A 21,717-nucleotide genomic window follows, 5' to 3' on the forward strand; every position below is an offset into this window, starting at 1 on the left:
GTTTCGTGACTTTTTGAGTATGTTTAGGCCCTCAAAAAGGCGATTCATTTTTGAGAAGTATAATAATAATAATAATTAAAGCTGCAAGCAGCGATGAACGGGCCCTCGCACCCGGGCTCACCGCCATCGTGTTGCTTTAGTAAAAAGGTGAACGTTGAGAAATATGCATTTAATGTCCTAAATATAAGTGGAATATATCAAAGTATATCCCATATATGTGCCAATCTTACCGTTGCCAGCAGGTGGCGCTATCATTATAATGGAATATTGGCCTTCAGATGTGTTCAGGCCAGGACTCTTATCGAACATGTGAAGTTTGGGGAAGATTGAACATTTTATGCTTGAGTTACAACAACTTCTCTTGCTGTGGCAAGACATCAAATTTTGTCATGGCGCCATGGAAACGCCCTTTAACAAAAACTCAAGATCTCCAAAAGTTAACATTGCACAGGCCTTTAGATTAGACTGACCACAAAATATATGTTAATCTCAAAAAAATTATAGGAGTAGTTTGTCGCAGCGTAAAACATGTCACTTCCTGTTGCCAATAGGTGGCGCTATGACTATAACTGAATGTGGGCATGTAGATCTGTTAAGGGCAGAAGTTTTATCTAACATGTGAAGTTTGGGGCAGATTGGACATTGTATGTCTGAGTTACAGCAACTTCCTTTTTCATGGCGAAACATCGAAATTTGTCAGGCCACCATGGACACGCCCTTTAACGAAATCTAAAGATCTTCGCAATTTAACATCGCAAAGGGCTTAAGATTACACTGACCAGGTTTGGTGTTGATCTGAATAAATCTCTAGGAGGAGTTCGTTAAAGTACAACCCCTGAAAATGGCAAAAACAACGCCAATATTGCAGAGAAAATTCTAAATAACCGACTTCCTGTTGGGATTCGGATTTCGTACCAAGAGACTTTTTTGTAGGTATTGGTGTGTTACATGTGTATACCGATTTTTGTACATGTACGTGAAACATAGCTCGAGGCGCACTCTGTTGAAAGTGTATAGGTGGCGCTATCGAGCCATTTTGCCACACCTGATGGAATTTTGGCCTTCAGATGTGTTCAGGCCAGGACTCTTATCACACATGTGAAGTTTGGGGAAGATCGGACATTTTATGCCTGAGTTATAACATCTTTTATTCCCATGGCGAGACATCGAACTTCGTGACGGCGCCATGGACACGCCTTTTAACGAAAACTCAAGATCTTCACAACTTAACATCGCACAGGGCTTTAGATTAGACTGACCACAAAAAATACATTGATGTCATAAAATTTCTAGGAGTAGTTCATCGCAGTGTAAAATATGTCACTTCCTGTTGCCAATAGGTGGCGCTATGACTATAACTGAATATGGGCATGTCAATCTGTTCAGGTCAGGAGTCTCATCAAACATGTGAAGTTTGGGGCAGATTGGTCATTGTATGTCTGAGTTATAGCAACTTCCTGTTTCATGGCGAATCATCTAAATTCGCCAGGCCGCCACGGACACGCCCATTAACGAAAACTCAAAAGCTTTGCAATTTAACATCGCAAAGGCCTTCAGATTAGGCATACCAAATTTGGTGTTGATCTGAATGAATCTCTAGGAGGAGTTCGTTAAAATACAACGCATGGAAATGACACAAAATGACACAAAATTTGCTCATAATATTAGTAATAACCGACTTCCTGTTGGGTTTCGGATTTTGCTCCAAGAGACTTTTTTGTAGGTATTGGAGAGTTACATGTGTATACCGATTTTCATACATGTACATGAAACGTAGCTCGAGGCGCACACCGTTGAACGTGTATAGGTGGCGCTGAGGTGTGTGCAAAGTTTCATGACTTTTCGAGCATGTTTAGGCCATCAAAAATGCGATTCATTTTGGAGAAGAAGAATTATAATAATAATAATAATAATAATAAACAAAGCAGATACAAGAGGGTCCTCGCACCTCGGTGCTCGGGCCTTAATAAACAAAGCAGATACAAGAGGGTCCTTGCACCTCGGTGCTCGGGCCCTAATTAAAGCTGCAAGCAGCGATGAACGGGCCCTCGCACACGGGCTCACCGGCAGCGAGTGGCTTTAGTAAATAGGTGAACGGTGAGAAACATGCATTTAAACTCATAGACTGATCACAAAAAATACATGAATCTAAAAAAAAATCTAGGAGTAGTTTGTCGCAGCGTAAAACATGTCACTTCCTGTTGCCAGCAGGTGGCGCTATGAGTATAACTGAATATGGGCATGTAGATCTGTTAACCCCTTACTAGTAACCCCCCTTTTTTGGCATGGAGACCGAAATTACATACCCAAAATAAAAAGGTTTCTGCTCATGATTCTTTCTGACTAGATACATATTCAACATATGTTCACAAAGCTGACACTTTAAAGTTTACTGTTCAGGAATCAGAATCACTCAGACTGTTATGATAATAGAGATATATAAGCTCAAACATAAAAACAAAAATAAAAATATTAAAAACATATGTTTTAAATGTATTTAAAAAAATGTTGATGTAGGAAATGAGTTTGAAAACACAGTGTAGCTAAGGCCACAAGTCTTCCAAGACTTCATAAAAAATTTCATAATCGAATCTGTAAAACTGTGAATTTTATGAAATATTTTCTAAGGCCATGTCATGTGTGTTTTTAGAGAAGGCTAATCAGATTGATTTATGGCCCTTGTCATCTCTGTAAGATCTCACATGTAAACTTTCCTGTGCTCTTTGTGTATGTTTCACTGTTGAAAACTGCCCGAATCATGATTGTATTGTTCTCACCAAACGGTTCTTTCACACCTCCGCCAAGTATGACACATTATCCGCATTATTCTTTTATCATTATTCTTTTGTTTTTATTCCACCTTTATTAGCCTTGATTGTGGTTTTTCAGGCTTTACAAAGCAACAAAGCAGCGATCTCACTTAAGTCTCTCTTTGCATTTAGCCCTTATTTATCAAAAGTCTTACTATAAAAATACAACAAAACATTTTCTTACGACCTTACGTGAATTATTGAGACAAAAATGCATTATGAAGAAGAAAAGCACCTGCTATTAGTAGCATTGGTGCTAACGTTAGCATCAAGCTACATCTGACAATTTATGAAATTATTAGTACACTTTTACTCAAAACTCACTTTAAACCCCGATCGAGTGTTTATAATAACTTCCTTTAGCGATCAGGGGTGGAATTTGGTCGTTTACTGTTGTAAAAATATGTTATTTGTTGCCTTTTTCATCGCTGCACAAGTTAGCATTTCCGATGTACATTTTCGATTTTTTTTATAAAAACGCCCCAGATCTCAAGAAATTCTCATACCAAGCTTTACTATCGTAATCGCGGGTTTATTATTCGGATATTTTGTGTGTACAGAGGTGTTTCAGTGTTGTTTTGGCAAGATAACTACCAGGAAGTGTGCAGGAAGCATGTGACACGATGGGGCGGTGTCCAGATATGAAACTCTAAGATTGATGTTTGAAAGACCCAATCAGAGTCTGAGTCACACACCGCACGAGCTGACACCACTGCACACACACACACAGATCGCTGGGAGAGGCTGTTTATCATCTGATCGCGTAAATCCGTGGAAAATGAATAGAAATGACGATTCTGTCTGAAGAAATATGAAGTAAACATCAGTAAATATATCCATATATCTCCGCAGATATGCATCTTTGGTCTGTAAATCCTTATTGACGCTGTTCAGTGAGTCTATGTGAACACAAATAAACCGCTCTTGACGTGACTGAATATGAGTGAGTTGTGAATTTCTATTCAAAATGTGGCATAATACGGATTTATTATTTTGCACTCCTGACATAAATCACTAAATATCTGTCACTGCAACAATGTTTTATCAAAATATTGGTCAAATATCGAAGCTTGAGTCTTTAAACTTTCCATTGATGCACAGTTTGTCCAGATGAAGTAAGACAGTGATGTTTAATGTGCTGTGAAAGTGGAACAATAATAAACTGGGGCCGTCAGCGATGTTTGCACGCAAAGGGGTTAAGGGCAGACGTCTTATCTAACATGTGAAGTTTGGGGCAGAATGGACATTGTATGTCTGAGTTAAAGCAACTTCCTTTTTCATAGCGAAACATCAACATTTCTCAGGCCGCCATGGACACGCCCTTTAACGAAACCTCAAAATCTTCACAATTTAACATCGCAAAGGCCTTTAGATTTAACTGACCAAGTTTGGTGTTGATCTGAATATATCTCTAGGAGTAGTTTGTTAAAGTACAACCCCTGAAAATGGCAAAAACAACGCCAATTTTGCAGAGAAAATTCTAAATAACCGACTTCCTGATGGGATTCGGATTTCGTACCAAGATACTTTTTTGTAGGTATTGGTGTGTTACATGTGTGTACCGATTTTTGTACATGTACGTGAAAAATAGCTCGAGGCGCACTCCATTGAATGTGCATATGCACTCCGTTGAAAGTTTATAGGTGGCGCTATCGAGCCATTTTGCCACACCCAATGGAATATTGGCCTTCAGATGTGTTCAGGCCAGGACTCTTAACACACATGTGAAGTTTGGGGAAGATCGGACACTTTATGCCTGAGTTATAACATCTTTTATTCCCATGACGAGACATCGAAATTTGTCACGGCGCCATGGACATGCCTTTTAACAAAAACTCAAGATCTTCACAACTAAACATCACACAGGTCTTTAGACTAGACTGACCACAAAAAATACATTGATGTAATAAAATTTCTAGGAGTAGTTCTTCGCAGTGTAAAATATGTCACTTCCTGTTGCCAATAGGTGGCGCTATGACTATAACTGAATATTGGCCTGCAGATCTGTTCAGGCCAGGACTCTTATCACACATGTGAAGTTTGGGGAAGATCGGACATTTTATGCCTGAGTTATAACATCTTTTATTCCCATGGCGAGACATCGAACTTCGTCGCGGCACCATGAACAAGCCTTTTAACGAAAACTCAAGATCTTCACAACTGAACATCGCACAGGCCTTTAGATTAAACTGACCACAAAAAAGACATTGATGTCATAAAATTTCTAGGAGTAGTTTGTCGCAGCGTAAAATATGTCACTTCCTGTTGCCAATAGGTGGCGCTATGACTATAACTGAATATGGGCATGTCAATCTGTTCAGCTTCGGAGTCTCATCAAACATGTGAAGTTTGGGGCAGATTGGACATTGTATGTCTGAGTTATAGCAACTTCATTTTTCATGGCGAATCATCGAAATTCGCCAGGCCGCCACGGACACGCCCTTCAACGAAAACTCAAGATCTTCGCAATTTAACATCGCAAAGACCTTTAGATTAGGCATACCAAATTTGGTGTTGATTTGAAGGACTCTCTAGGAGGAGTTCGTTAAAATACAACACATGGAAATGACCAAAATTACACAAAATATGCTCATAATATTAAAAATAACCAACTTCCTGTTAGGTTTAGAATTTTGCTCCAAGAGTCATTTTTGTAGGTATTGGTGTGTTACATATGTGTGCCAATTTTCGTGCATGTACGTGAAACATAGCTGGAAGGCTGTTGATTTTCTTCGTATAGGTGGCGCTGTCGAGCCATTTTGCCACACCCTCTTCTGAATCCTATATCAGACCAAAATTTTCACCTGGTTTTACGCGTGTGCAAAGTTTCATGACTTTTTGAGCATGTTTAAGCCCTCAAAAATGCGATTCATTTTGGAGAAGCGGAAGAATAAGAATAATTAAAGCTGCAAGCAGCGATGAACGGGCCCTCGCACCCGGGCTCACCACCATCGTGTGGCTTTAGTAAAAAGGTGAACGTTGAGAAATATGCATTTAAACTCATAAATATAAGTGCAATATATCAAAGTTTATTCCATATGTGTGCCAATCTTCCTGTTGCCAGCAGGTGGCACTATCGTTATAATGGAATATTGGCCTTCAGATGTGTTCAAGCCAGGACCCTTATCACACATGTGAAGTTTGGGCAAGATCGGACATTTTATGCCTGAGTTATAACATCTTTTATTCCCATGGCGAGACATCGAACTTCGTCATGGCGACATGGACATGCCTTTTAACAAAAATTCAAGATCTTCACAACTAAACATCACACAGGTCTTTAGATTAGACTGACCACAAAAAAGACATTGATGTCATAAAATTTCTAGGAGTAGTTTGTCACAGTGTAAAATATGTCACTTCCAGTTGCCAATAGGTGGCGCTATGACTATAACTGAATATTGGCATGTAGATCTGTTCAGGTGAAGAGTCTTAACAAAAATGTGAAGTTTGGGGCGGATTGGACATTGTATGTCTGAGTTATAGCACCATCATTTTTCACGGCAAATCATCGAAATTTGTCAGGCCGCCATGGACACGCCCTTTAACGAAACCTCAATTCCTTCGCAATTTAACATGGCAAAGGGCTTTAGATTACACTGACCAAGTTTGGTGTTGATCTGAATAAATCTCTAGGAGGAGTTCGTTAAAATACAACCCCTGAAAATGACAAAAACAACACCAATTTTGCAGGGAAAATTAAAAATAACCGACTTCCTGTTGGGATTCGGATTTCGTACCAAGAGACTTTTTTTGTAGCTATTGGTGTGTTACATATGTTTACCGATTTTCGTACATGTATATGACATGTAGCTCGAGGCGCACTCCATTGAAAATGTATAGGTGGCGCTATCGAGCCATTTTGCCACACCCAATGGAATATTAGCCTCCAGATGTGTTCAGGTCAGTACTCTTATCAAACATTTGAAGTCTGGGCAAGATCTGATATTTTATGACTGAGTTACAGCAACTTCTACTCCCATGGCGAGACATCGAACTTTGACATGGCGCCATGGACACGCCCTTTAACGAAAACTCAAGATCTTCTCATTTTAACATCGTACAGGCCTTTAGATTAGACTGACGACAAAAAAGACATTGATGTCAAAAATTTCTAGGAGTAGTTTGTCGCAGCTTAAAATATGTAACTTCCTGTTGCCAATAGGTGGCGCTATGACTATAACTGAATATTGTCGTGTCAAACTGTTCAGGACAGGAGTCTCATCCAACATGTGAAGTTTGGGGCAGATTGGTCATTGTATGTCTGAGTTATAGCAACTTCCTGTTTCATGGCGAATCATCGAAATTCGCCAGGCCGCCACACACAGGCCCTTCAACGAAAACTCAAAAGCTTCGCAATTTAACATCGCAAAGGACTTTAGATTAGGCATACCAAATTTGGTGTTGATCTGAATTAATCTCTAGGAGGAGTTCGTTAAAATACAACGCATGGAAATGACAAAAATGACACAAAATTTGCTCATAATATTTGAAATAACCGACTTTCTGTTGGGTTTCGGATTTTGCTCCAAGAGACTTTTTTGTAGGTATTGGAGAGTTACATGTGTATACCGATTTTCATACATGTACATGAAACGTAGCTCGAGGCGCACACCGTTGAACGTGTATAGGTGGCGCTGTTGAGCCATTTTGGCACACCCACTTCTGAAACCCATATCAGACGTAAATTTTCGCCAGTTCTGAGGTGTGTGCAAAGTTTCATGACTTTTCGAGCATGTTTAGGCCCTCAAAAATGCGATTCATCTTAGAGAAGAATAATAATAATAATAAGAATAATAATAAACGGAGCAATTCCAAGAGGGTCCTCACACCATCGGTGCTCGGGCCCTAATTAAAGCTGCAAGCAGCGATGAACAGGCCCTCGCACCCGGGCTCACCGCCAGCGAGTGGCTTTAGTAAAAAGGTGAACAGTGAGAAATATGCATTTAATGTCCTAAATATAAGTGGAATATATCAAAGTATATCCCATATATGTGCCAATCTTACCGTTGCCAGCAGGTGGCGCTATCATTATAATGGAATATTGGCCTTCAGATGTGTTCAGGCCAGGACTCTTATCAAACATGTGAAGTTTGGGGAAGATTGAACATTTTATGCTTGAGTTACAACAACTTCTCTTGCTGTGGCAAGACATCAAATTTTATCATGGCGCCATGGAAACGCCCTTTAACAAAAACTCAAGATCTCCAAAAGTTAACATTGCACAGGCTTTTAGATTAGACTGACCACAAAATATATGTTAATCTCAAAAAAATTATAGGAGTATTTTGTCGCAGTGTACAACATGTCACTTCCTGTTGCCAATAGGTGGCGCTATGACTATAACTGAATGTGGGCAAGTAGATCTGTTAAGGGCAGAAGTTTTATCTAACATGCGAAGTTTGGGGCAGATTGGACATTGTATGTCTGAGTTACAGCAACTTCCTTTTTCATGGCGAAACATCGAAATTTGTCAGGCCGCCATGGACACGCCCTTTAACGAAATCTAAAGATCTTCGCAATTTAACATTAAAAAGGGCTTAAGATTACACTGACCAGGTTTGGTGTTGATCTGAATAAATCTCTAGGAGGAGTTCGTTAAAGTACAACCCCTGAAAATGGCAAAAACAACGCCAATTTTGCAGAGAAAATTCTAAATAACCGACTTCCTGTTGGGATTCGGATTTCGTACCAAGAGACTTTTTTGTAGGTATTGGTGTGTTACATGTGTATACCGATTTTTGTACATGTACGTGAAACATAGCTCGAGGCGCACTCTGTTGAAAGTGTATAGGTGGCGCTATCGAGCCATTTTGCCACACCTGATGGAATTTTGGCCTTCAGATGTGTTCAGGCCAGGACTCTTATCACACATGTGAAGTTTGGGGAAGATCGGACATTTTATGCCTGAGTTATAACATCTTTTATTCCCATGGCGAGACATCGAACTTCGTGATGGCGCCATGGACACGCCTTTTAACGAAAACTCAAGATCTTCACAACTTAACATCGCACAGGCCTTTAGATTAGACTGACCACATAAAATACATTGAGGTCATAAAATTTCTAGGAGTAGTTCATCGCAGTGTAAAATATGACACTTCCTGTTGCCAATAGGTGGCGCTATGACTATAACTGAATATGGGCATGTCAATCTGTTCAGGTCAGGAGTCTCATCAAACATGTGAAGTTTGGGGCAGATCGGTCATTGTATGTCTGAGTTATAGCAACTTCCTGTTTCATGGCGAATCATCGAAATTCGCCAGGCCGCCACGGACACGACCATTAACGAAAACTCAAAAGCTTCGCAATTTAACATCGCAAAGGCCTTCAGATTAGGCATACCAAATTTGGTGTTGATCTGAATGAATCTCTAGGAGGAGTTCGTTAAAATACAACGCATGGAAATGACAAAAATGACACAAAATTTGCTCATAATATTAGTAATAACTGACTTCCTGTTGGGTTTCGGATTTTGCTCCAAGAGACTTTTTTGTAGGTATTGGAGAGTTACATGTGTATACTGATTTTCATACATGTACATGAAACGTAGCTCGAGGCGCACACCGTTGAACGTGTATAGGTGGCGCTGTTGAGCCATTTTGCCACACCCACTTCTGAAACCCATATCAGACGTAAATTTTCACCAGTTCTGAGGTGTGTGCAAAGTTTCATGACTTTTCGAGCATGTTTAGGCCCTCAAAAATGCGATTCATTTTGGAGAAGAAGAATAATAATAATAATAAATATAGCTGCAAGCAGCGATGGCGGGCTCAAGCCACCAATGCCATCGCCACCCCGGTGGCATCAGGTAAACTATGCCCAGCGGGCACATGCATTCACACTATCCCTCTGGCAGTGACGTTTTAAAGGAAACGGCAGTTAAAGGGTTAATCCGAATCATCTAGACTTTAAAATCACATTCACAGAACAATATATATATATATATATATATATATATATATATATATATATATATATATATATATATATATATATATATATATATATAACTTTAGTAACACTTTACAATAAGATTTCATTTATAAACATTATGTTAACGTGAACAATATTTATATAGCATTCATTCATGTCAGTTAATATTCCAAACTTAAACATTAAAACATTGTTTTATTGTGATTTTTTTTCCAAGCACATTTTACCAATTCCAAACCATATCAATCTTAATAACTACCATTATTTTTTATTTAATCATTTATGAGTGCTATACAATAGTCCAGGAAAGCTGGAAGAGAAAAACAGGTCAAGAAGAACTGACAAAAATAATTCCAAAATAATTAGGTATTAATGTGAAGATTAATTTTTAGTCAATTCTGCAAGACAGACTTTCAGGAAAGGAGGTGGAATAAAAATGAGCTCCTGATAGTTTCACACCTAATTCAGTTAACACACACACAAACACAAACACACACACACACACACACACACACATACATTACCCACAGTGACAGAGGGACAGAGTGACATCAGATGTATGATAGTTTTTTAATTTTCTATCATCCATATAGTGTTGTATAGTCATGAAACTATGCATATTTCCTCAGAATGACTTGTCTTCTATGTGTAAATTTTTTTGAAGTGTTTAGAAGCTGCACTTAAAAAAAATAAAAGACATTTACTGGTTACTTTTTTACTGTTATTTCAAAAAATCACCAAGACAAAACCATTCAAGCTATTCAAAATTCATCCGCACCTGTTCTGTAAGATACATTCTTTAAACAGTGGTAAAAGAGGATGTGGTGCTGATCCTTCAAGAGTCACTCAAAACGTATCTGTCCATAAAGCCTATAAAGAATTAGTTCTTAATATACAGTTCACAATACTTCAGCTTGTTATTCTAATTAAGTGAGGGTCATTTTATCAGTAAAATACATAAAATACATATTATTTTTCTTTGAAAGATTTCTATAAATGATTTAAATCATACTTGTTTCTACAATAATTATTTAAAAGTAATCCTATAGCTCCATCTGGTGGTCATTATTGGTACTAAGAATTGCAAGCTTGATTTATAAGTTATGATAGTTTTAATTTTATGCTGGCTCTTGAAAATGATAAAGCTATGAAACTTACTGTGCTTCCTTCAAATGATGACTTCTACGTATATAAAAAATTATGAAGAGTTAGAATGAAAATTTTAAAGATATAGTAAAATAACTATTGTATTTTTTAATGTTACTTTAATAAATCTCTATGGCCACACCATTTAAGGTATCCTAAACCCATTCGCAATTTAACATCTTCAGTATTTTGGCTTCATGTTAAAAAAGTTTGGTGTGAACTACTTGTGTCTTCTTGAAGGAGTATGAATTCATTTACAGGCTGATTTTATCATAAATCCACAATAACATTTCTGAGTTCTGTATCAATCTGTGTTGTTGTTTGTTTATTTTTATTTTTTTATTTTTCATAGGAAGATAACTGACCCTTTACTCTCCTTTTTAATAAATGTGATTTATAAACCAAGAACAAGCTATTTATAGCTGTATTTATAAACTGCTTACTACTGACTATTAATTTTGGGACAAGGCTTTATGAAGCATGAACTGACTATTTACTAATGAGTGCAGTTATTATAAAGTGTTATCAATGCATTTGCTAATGTTAACAAATTAGACATTATTTTACAGTGTTATCAAATCCCTTAAATGATTTGTAAGTGTTTTGTAATGATTTTATTGACCTACAAGCATTTGTGAAAGTTCTGCTTGCATTACAGCTTAGTCTTGATCTGTGAGCTGAACAGTTTTACTGTTACATCCATGAAATGATGTAAATTCAAATAAATATCATGTCACAGGATGTCAGAGGTCAGTATCAAATTAGTTTGAAATTATTATTTGCAGCACAAATAAGGTTTTTTAGGATTTTTAAAAATCCCTAAAACTGTCAGAAAAGGATAAGGCCTAAGATTTCTATGTGAGTGGCTAAATGTATTTGTTCTTATAACTATAATGCATAAACTATGAAATTATACAAAATGTATAAAAAAAGTACAACAGTTTTTCTTTTCCAATTATTATTTTTTTTTTTTTTGATTTACATTTAAAAATATTAGCCTACTGCAATCATTCTAAACAGCTTGAATAAAACCTGTTAATATTGATTATAGACCACTATAACTGTGTATAATCTAACAAACGAGTTTATTATGAAAATAAAAGTGTGTACACCAGATAAATTGGATGATAAAGAAATTGCTAACAATAGTATAGAGCATGTTTTAGGTTTTAAGGCGTTAAGATGCAGAAATGGACAAATCAATTGTAAAATAAAATGTAATTGATTTAATTAAATATAGATTAAGTCTTGTTAGAGCAAAATAATAAATAAAAACGTACACACATTAAAAAAGCAGCCAAGATGAATGAGTTTAATTTTTTATATAGATTAAAATTGAAGACAGAAGCAGCTGGTATATGCGGTCACTTAATATTAAAATCCAGTAGATCCACTTCAGATTTATTTCTCAACAGTTTATGTTCACGTGGCTGTTTTCGTTTATATTAGCCAAGCTATTATGTATTTTGAAATAATCTTGTCCGTGATGTGTTCGTTCTTACGACGAAAGGCAGAATCCTGCAGCTCGAGAGATATATGTTATTCTGCCAGTCGCGCTTTCAAATAGTCTTGCACACTTGAACGGGTCACAAACACCTGCATTTAGCTCGTGTTGTGTTATAATGGATGTATTGTGTGCATTTATGGCAATAATTTATTTTAAAAAGCTCTTAAACAAGAATAAATTCGTTTGTTTTGAACTTGTGACACTGTGCGCGCTGATCGGAGCGGTGATTTCAGATAGGCAGCTGCAAATATTTCATTTTCACACAAACAGTTCAAAAACATCTTAATTTAGCTCTTGGTGTGTTCTAATTGGTGTATTGTGTGATATCGCTGCAATAATTTATTTTTAATAGCTATAAAACAAGAATAAACTCGTTTTTTTCTGAGCTCATCATTCCACACGCTCCTGCTCAGAGCGGTGATTCATCTCTCGTGTTTCTCACGTATCACTGACCACACATCCATTATTGATGAGCCCTGACCTGATAATAATCATATATGTTGGTTTAGCTTGTCAGTGTGAATTAAATCCAAGTATTTATTTGTATTTTAACCGATTTAAAAGTGAAACCAAAAGACAGTCTCCTCCCTTTTTTATTCCGGTAACTGCACCTGTAGGGGCGCATTTTCTCTCAGACAATGGAAGTCTAAGCACACACACTCAAACAGAGGGACAGAGTGAGATGAGATGTCTGACAGTTTTTTAATTTTCTGTTATTCATACAGTGTTGTAAAGTCATGAAACTATGCATATTTACTCAGAATGACTTTTTTTCTGTATGAAAAAAGGTTTTGAAGTGTTTGGAATTTAAAAATGCAGGAAAATTAATAATTCCATCTTTATTGTCATTTAAAAAAATCACCACGACAAAACCATCCAAGCTATCCAAAACCCATTCACAATTTAAGTTCCTCAATGTTTTTTCAACATGTACACCAAGTTTGGTGTGTATAGTGTTACTCTCCTCTGAGCAGTATGCATTAATTCACAGCTAAATGTAAAAAACAATCCACATTCAAATCAAAATAGCCGACTTCCTGTTGGTCGTAGCTGATGACTGTGAATTAGAAAGTTGTCCGTCTTGATAAGAACAATTTTTGTACTGAGTTTGGTGTCTGTAGCTAAAACTAACCCCCTCACTTTTGACAAAAGGTGGCGCTATAGAGTGCCTCTTCCACGCCCTCTTATGAACTTTTGCCAGTGTCTAGATGTCACTAATACTGATATGTGTTCTGAGTTTGATGAAATTCTAAGCATGTTATATGCCTCAAAATCACCTGAGAAGTATTCCAGTTTGACATGTTGCCACGGCAACAATATTTTTAGATATCAATATCCCCCCAGCAGATTTATATCGGCTGTGTTTTAACATTATTCTGATGAAGTTTGAAGCAAATCGAGTAAAAATAAGATGCTGAATTCAAAGCATTTTGAAAATGACACACTTCCTGCTGCCAGTTGGTGGCGCTATAACTTTGACTCCTAATAGTCACATATATGCGATCGACATCATACAACGATTAATCTGATGAAGTTTGATTAAAATCAGGAAATGTATGTGGATGGTATTAGACACTTCCTGTTTCTCATTTCTCGCCATAATTTCAACGCCTCGCCACGAGCAAGCCGTTCGAGATATCAAAAATCCCCTGGCAATTTTTCATCCCAAATGTCTTGAGATCATGTTGACCGAGTTTGGTGGCAATCGGGTAAAAATCCTATGACAAGTATTTCAAATTCCAGAGCATGCGCTTTTTACATAACTCTAAATAGCTGACTTCCTGTTGGGCGGAGCCCAATGACATGCAATACGAAAATTGTTCGGCACAATGAGATCTATATGTGTACTGAGTTTCATATGAATATGTGCAAGTATGTGTGAGCTATACATCAACATTTCTGACTGTGTTCCAGGGGGCGCTGTAGAGCCCCTGTGGCACGCCCGTGTCACAGCCTCTGCAGGCTCCTAAAGGGCAAAGATTCCAAAGTGTGTGCAAATTTTCAAGAGTTTTTGAGTATGTTAGGGACCCCAAAAGCCCCCACAACTTTGACGAAAAATATGAATACTAAACCTTAAATAGCCAACTTCCTGTTGGGCGGAGCCTATGACATGCAGTACGAAAGTTGTTTGGTTTGATGAGATCTACATGTGTACCGAGTTTCATGTGTCTACGTGCAAGTATATATGATATATGGCCCTCAGTATTCCAGGGGGCGCTGTAGAGCCCCTGTGCCACGCCCGTGTATCAGTCTCTGCCCGGCCCTAATGGCCGCAGGTTCCAATCTGTGTGCCAATTTTCAAGAGTTTTCGAGCATGTTAAGGACCCCAAAAGCCCCCAAAACCTTGAAGAAAAATAATAATAATAATAATAATAACAAATAATCCTAAGGAAAACAATAGGGCTCTCGCCCTCCAGGCTTGAGCCCTAATAATAATAATAATAATAATAATAATAAACGGAGCAATTCCAAGAGGGTCCTCACACCATCGGTGCTCGGGCCCTAATTAAAGCTGCAAGCAGCGATGAACGGTCCCTCGCACCCGGGCTCACCGCCAGCGAGTGGCTTTATTAATTAGGTGAACGGTGAGAAATATGCATTTAAACTCATAAATATAAGTGGAATATATCAAAGTTTACTCCACATATGTGCCAATCTTCCTGTTGCCAGCAGGTGGTGCTCTCATTATAATGGAATATTGGCCTTCAAATGTGTTTAGGGCAGGACTCTTATCGAACATGTGAAGTTTGGGGAAGATCGAACAAATTATGCCTGAGTTCCAACAACTTCTCTTACTGTGGCGAGACATCAAAATTTGTCATGGCGCCATGGACACGCCCTTTAACAAAAACTCAAGATCTCCACAAGTTAACATTGCACAGGCCTTTAGATTAAACTGACTACAAAAAATACTTTAATCTCAAAAAAAATTCTAGGAGTAGTTTGTCGCAGCCTAAAACATGTCACTTCCTGTTGCCAGCAGGTGGCGCTATGACTATAACTGAAAATGGGCATGTAGATCTGTTAAGGGCAGAAGTCTTATCTAACATGTGAAGTTTGGGGCAGATTGGACATTGTATGTCTGAGTTACAGCAACTTCCTTTTCATGGCAAAACATCGAAATTTGTCAGGCCACCATGGACACGCCCTTTAACGAAACCTCAAGATCTTCACCATTTAACATCTCAAAGGCCTTAAGATTTAACTGACCAAGTTTGGTGTTGATCTGAATAAATCTCTAGGAGGAGTTAGCTAAAGTACAACCCCTGAAAATGGCAAAAACAATGCCAATTGTGCAGAGAAAATTCTAAATAACTGACTTCCTGTTGGGATTCGGATTTTGTACCAAGAGACTTTTTCGTAGATATTGGTGTGTTACATGTGTGTACCGATTTTTGTACATGTACATGAAACATAGCTAGAGACGCACTCCGTTGAAAGTGAATACGCACTCCATTGAAAGTGTATAGGTGGCGCTATCGAGCCATTTTGCCACACCCGATGGAATATTGGCCTTCAGATCTGTTCAGGCCAGGACCCTTATCACACATGTGAAGTTTGATCAAGATCGGACATTTTATGCCTGAGTTATAACATCTTTTATTCCCATGGCGAGACATCGAACTTCGTCATGGCGCCATGGACACGCCTTTTAACAAAAACTCAAGATCTTCACAACTAAACATCACACAGGTCTTTAGATTAGACTGACCACAAAAAAAGACATTGATGTCATCAAATTTCTAGGAGTAGTTTGTCACAGTGTAAAATATGTCACTTCCTGTTGCCAATAGGTGGCGCTATAACTATGACTGAATATGGGCATGTAGATCTGTTCAGGTCAAGAGTCTTATCCAACATGTGAAGTTTGGGGCAGATTGGACATTGTATGTCTGAGTTACAGCAACTTCCTTTTTCATGGCGAAACATCGAAATTTGTCAGGCCGCCATGGACCCGCCCTTTAACGAAACCTCAAGTCCTTCGCAATTTATTATCGCAAAGGGCTTTAGATTACACTGACCAAGTTTGGTGTTAATCTGAATAAATCTCTAGGAGGAGTTCGTTAAAGTACAACCCCTGAAAATGGCAAAAACAACACCAATTTTGAAGGGAAAATTCAAAATAACCGACTTCCTGTTGGGATCCGGATATCGTACCAAGAGACTTTTTTGTAGGTATTGGAGTGTTACATGTGTGTACCAATTTTTGTACATATACGTGAAACATAGCTCGAGGCGCACTCCGTTGAAAGTGTATAGGTGGCGCTATAGAGCCATTCTGCCACACCCGGTGGAATATTGGCCTGCAGATCTGTTCAGGCCAGGACTCTTATCACACATGTGAAGTTTGGGGAAGATCGGACATTTTATGCCTGAGTTATAACATCTTTTATTCCCATGGCGAGACATCGAACTTCGTCGCGGCGCCATGAACAAGCCTTTTAACGAAAACTCAAGATCTTCACAACTGAACATCGCACAGGCCTTTAGATTAGACTGACCACAAAAAAGACATTGATGTCATAAAATTTGTAGGAGTAGTTTGTCGCAGCGTAAAATATGTCACTTCCTGTTGCCAATAGGTGGCGCTATGACTATAACTGAATATGGGCATGTCAATCTGTTCAGGTTCGGAGTCTCATCAAACATGTGAAGTTTGGGGCAGATTGGACATTGTATGTCTGAGTTACAGCAACTTCATTTTTCATGGCGAATCATCGAAATTCGCCAGGCCGCCACGGACACGCCCTTCAACGAAAACTCAAGATCTTCGCAATTTAACATCGCAAAGGCCTTTAAATTAGGCATACCAAATTTGGTGTTGATTTGAAGAACTCTCTAGGAGGAGTTCGTTAAAATACAACACATGGAAATGACCAAAATTACACAAAATATGCTCATAATATAAAAAATAACCGACTTCCTGTTGGGTTTAGAATTTCGCTCCAAGAGTCTTTTTTGTAGGTATTGGTGTGTTACATATGTGTGCCAATTTTCGTGCATGTACGTGAAACATAGCTGGAAGGCTGTTGATTTTCTTGGTATAGGTGGCGCTGTCGAGCCATTTTGCCACACCCTCTTCTGAATCCTATATCAGATTAAAATTTTCACCAGGTTTGACGCGTGTGCAAAGTTTCATGACTTTTTGAGCATGTTATAGCCCTCAAAAATGCGATTCATTCGGGAGAAGAAGAAGAAGAAGAAGAAGAAGAAGAAGAAGAAGACGAAGAAGAAGAAGAAGAAGAAGAAGAATAAAAAACGAAGCAGATACAAGAGGGTCCTGGCACCTCGGTGCTCGGGCCCTAATAATAATAAACGGAGCAATTCCAAGAGGGTCCTCACACCATCGGTGCTCGGGCCCTAAGTAAAGCTGCAAGCAGCGATGAACGGGCCCTCGCACCCGGGCTCACCAGCAGTGAGTGGCTTTAGTTAATAGGTGAACGGTGAGAAATATGCGTTTAAACTCATAAATATAAGTAGAATATATCAATGTTTATTCCATATATGTGCCAATCTTCCTGTTGCCAGCAGGTGGTGCTATCATTATAGTGGAATATTGGCCTTCAGATGTGTTCAGGGCAGGACTTTTGTCGAACATTTGAGGTTAGGGGAGGATTGGACATTTTATGCCTGAGCTACAACAACATCCTATTTCATGGCGAAACATCGAAATTTGTCATGCCGCCATGGACACACCCTTTAACGAAACGTCAAGATTTTCGCAATTTAAGATCGCAAAAGGCTTTAGATTACACTGACCAAGTTTGGTGTTGATCTGAATAAATCTCTAGGAGGAGTTCGTTAAAGTCCAACCCCTGAAAATGGCCAAAACAACACTAATTTTGCAGAGAAAATTCTAAATAACTGACTTCCTGTTGGGATTCGGATTTCGTACCAAGAGACTTTTTCGTAGATATTGGTGTGTTACATGTGTGTACCGATTTTTGTACATGTACGTGAAACATAGCTCGAGGCGCACTCCGTTTAAAGTGTATACGCACTCCGTTGAAAGTGTATAGGTGGCGCTATCGAGCCATTTTGCCACACTCGATGGAATATTGGCCTTCAGATCTGTTTAGGCCAGGACCCTTATCACACAAGTGAAGTTTGGGCAAGATCGGACATTTTATGCCTGAGTTATAACATCTTTTATTCCCATGGCGAGACATCGAACTTCATCACGGCGCCATGGACACACCTTTTGACAAAAACTCAAGATCTTCACAACTAAACATCACACAGGTCTTTAGATTAGACTGACCACAAAAAAGACATTGATGTCATAAAATTTCTAGGAGTATTTTGTCGCAGTGTAAAATATGTAACTTCCTGTTGCCAATAGGTGGCGCTATGACTATAACTGAATATTGGCAAGTAGATCTGTTCAGGTCAAGAGTCTTATCCAACATGTGAAGTTTGGGGCAGATTGGACATTGTATGTCTGAGTTACAGCAACTTCCTTTTTCATGGCGAAACATCGAAATTTGTCAGGCCGCCATGGGCCCGCCCTTTAACGAAACCTCAAGTCCTTCGCAATTTATTATCGCAAAGGGCTTTAGATTACACTGACCAAGTTTGGTGTTGATCTGAATAAATCTCTAGGAGGAGTTTGTTAAAGTACAACCCCTGAAAATGGCAAAAACAACACCAATTTTGAAGGGAAAATTCAAAATAACCAACTTCCTGTTGGGATCCGGATTTCGTACCAAGAGACTTTTTTGTAGGTATTGGAGTGTTACATGTGTGTACCAATTTTTGTACATGTAAGTGAAACATAGCTCGAGGCGCACTCCGTTTAAAGTGTATAGGTGGCGCTATAGAGCCATTCTGCCACACCCGGTGGAATATTGGCCTGCAGATCTGTTCAGGCCAGGACTCTTATCACACATGTGAAGTTTGGGGAACATCGGACATTTTATGCCTGAGTTATAACATCTTTTATTCCCATGGCGAGACATCGAACTTCGTCGCGGCGCCATGAACAAGCCTTTTAACGAAAACTCAAGATCTTCACAACTCAACATTGCACAGGCCTTTAGATTAGACTGACCACAAAAAAGACATTGATGTAATAAAATTTCTAGGAGTAGTTCGTCGCAGCGTAAAATATGTCACTTCCTGTTGCCAATAGGTGGCGCTATGACTATAACTGAATATGGGCATGTCAATCTGTTCAGGTTTGGAGTCTCATCAAACATGTGAAGTTTGGGGCAGATTGGTCATTGTATGTCTGAGTTATAGCAACTTCATTTTTCATGGCGAATCATCGAAATTCACCAGGCCGCCACGGACACGCCCTTCAACGAAAACTCAAGATCTTCGCAATTTAACATCGCAAAGGCCTTTAGATTAGGCATACCAAATTTGGTGTTGATTTGAAGAACTCTCTAGGAGGAGTTCGTTAAAATACAACACATGGAAATGACCAAAATTACACAAAATATGCTCATAATATTAAAAATAACCGACTTCCTGTTGGGTTTAGAATTTCGCTCCAAGAGTCTTTTTTGTAGGTATTGGTGTGTTACATATGTGTGCCAATTTTCGTGCATGTACGTGAAACATAGCTGGAAGGCTGTTGATTTTCTTGGTATAGGTGGCGCTGTCGAGCCATTTTGCCACACCTACTTCTGAATCCTATATCAGACGAAAATTTTCACCAGGTTTGACGCGTGTGCAAAGTTTCATGACTTTTTGAGCATGTTAAAGCCCTCAAAAATGCGATTCATTCGGGAGAAGAAGAAGAAGAAGAAGAAAAAATATAGCTGCAAGCAGCGATGGCGGGCTCAAGCCACCAATGCCATCGCCACCCCGGTGGCATCAGGTAAACTGTGCCCAGCGGGCACATGCATTCACAATATCCCTCTGGCAGTGAGGTTTTAAAGGATATGGCAGTTAAAGGGTTAATCCGAATCATCTAGACCTTAAAATCACATTCACAGAACAATATATATATATATATATATATATATATATATATATATATATATATATATATATATATATATATATATATATATATATTTAGTAACACTTTACAATAAGATTTCATTTATAAACATTATGTTAACATGAACAATATTTATATAGCATTCATTCATGTCAGTTAATATTCCAAACTTAAACATTAAAACATTGTTTTATTGTGATTTGTTTCCAAGCACATTGTACCAATTCCAAACATGTCAATCTTAAAGCTGCGGTAGGGAACTTTTGACGCTCTAGCGGTTAATAAACAGAACTGCTCGCGTCTTGCGGAAGAACATTGTAGCTGGAGCTACTTCTCTCTGTTTATGTCTATGAAGAATCACAAAGGTACTGGGTTACTCCGCCACGGTATCCCCGAAGCAATCTAAAATAGTCCGAATATAAACACTTATTATAGGTGTACCCTAGTGATTCAGGACAAGCTAAAAACACGGTTTGGAAAATGGATTCATGGTGTACTCGCATATTATGTTCATTTTTCTACATTTTGAACACAAACAAAGTTACGGACCGCAGCTCTGATTGGTTGTTTTTTACCGGGAGCGCATGACTTTCTGCAAATGGCAATAGGACCACTGGGAGGAGCCAGAGGAGCTTGATTTTTTTCACAGATCATATGTCTCATATTCTACTGTCAGGACATAATGACAGGTTTAATAAATATGTAAAAAAATATTTTTTTACAAAAGTTCCCTACAGCACCTTTAATAACTACCATTATTTTTTATTTAATAATTTATGAGTGCTATACAATAGTCCAGGAAAACTGGAAGAGAAAAACTCCTTATATTCATGTGTGCAGAATTATTAGGCATGTTTTCTTTTACAGATGAAATGCGCTGAAAAAGAGTTTTAACTCAAACTGTTTTAACTCAAAGTCGAAAATTATGAAATACCCATGAGAAATATCAAACACAAATGCAATACAGAAATGGATAAGTTAAGACTTGACCATTGTACAAAAATGCTGACTGGGTCATGAGGTCAGAAAAGAAGAAGAAAAAAAAACAGGTCAAGAAGAACTGACAAAAATAATTGCAAAATAATTAGGAATTAATGTGAAGATTAATTTTTAGTCAATTCTGCAAGACAGCCTTTCAGTAAAGGAGGTGGAATAAAAATGAGCTCCTCAATCTTAATCCCGGATTCAGGAAAATATATTCCTCAAACCATCGGACAAGAGGAGGTGGTGCTGGTCCTTCACGAGTCACTATAATCTGTTCATAAAGCCTATATATAAAGTCTTAATATATAGTATTTCACAATACTTCATGGTATTCTAATTAAATCATTTTTTGGAATCTTAGATCTCTCAGAACCTGACACATT

The 21,717-nt window shown here is 38.3% G+C and overlaps 1 long non-coding RNA gene across 2 annotated transcripts; it reads left to right on the forward strand.

The window, feature by feature from the left end:
• Window positions 1-1,648: 1,648 nt before the first annotated feature.
• Window positions 1,649-20,295, forward strand: LOC128012874 (uncharacterized). 2 transcript variants are annotated; one of them, XR_008183201.1, is made up of 3 exons: window positions 1,649-1,807; window positions 9,394-9,621; window positions 20,225-20,295. It is a non-coding gene; the product is annotated as an uncharacterized LOC128012874 (long non-coding RNA). The 2 variants fall into 2 exon arrangements; XR_008183202.1 differs by lacking the exon at window positions 1,649-1,807 and adding an exon at window positions 7,318-7,441.
• Window positions 20,296-21,717: the final 1,422 nt, after the last annotated feature.

Source organism: Carassius gibelio, chromosome B24 (assembly GCF_023724105.1).
Source record: "Carassius gibelio isolate Cgi1373 ecotype wild population from Czech Republic chromosome B24, carGib1.2-hapl.c, whole genome shotgun sequence".
NCBI lineage: Eukaryota > Metazoa > Chordata > Actinopteri > Cypriniformes > Cyprinidae > Carassius > Carassius gibelio.